Source organism: Chrysochloris asiatica, unplaced genomic scaffold (genome assembly GCF_000296735.1).
Source record: "Chrysochloris asiatica unplaced genomic scaffold, ChrAsi1.0 scaffold10451, whole genome shotgun sequence".
NCBI classification, from domain to species: domain Eukaryota; kingdom Metazoa; phylum Chordata; class Mammalia; order Afrosoricida; family Chrysochloridae; genus Chrysochloris; species Chrysochloris asiatica.
In genome coordinates this window covers 2,679-3,202 of record NW_006418969.1, presented here as the reverse complement: position 1 = coordinate 3,202, position 524 = coordinate 2,679, and positions in this window count along the sequence as shown.

The following is a 524-nucleotide window of genomic DNA, read 5'->3' as shown; positions in this document are numbered from 1 at the left end:
ATAAGATTGCTATTAGTTGGTACCAACAGTTGGTACAACTGTCAGTTTGTCATACTGTGGTGTCTTGTGAGTTGCTGTGAAATTTCGAAGACAACGACCTCGCCAACTGATTGGAAGAGATCCATATTTGTGCTCATTCCAAAGAGAGATGACCCAACGGAATGCAGAAATCATTGGACAATATCTTTGATATCCCATGTGAGTAAAGTGTTACCGAAGATAATACAGAAACAGCTGCAACCATACATTGACAGAGAACTTCCAGAGGCTGAAGCAGGATTCAGAAGAAGAAACAGAAAGAGGGCTATAATTGCTGACATAAGATTAATCTTGGCTGACAGCAGAGAATACCAGAAAGATGCTTACCTGTGTTTTGTTGACTATGCAAAGGCTTTTGATTGTGTGGACCATGACAAGCTATGGACAACATTGCAAAGTATGAGTATTCCAGAACACTTAATTGTGCTTATGAGGAACCTGTACAAAGACCAAGAGGAAGTTGTTAGAGGAGAACGAAGGAACAC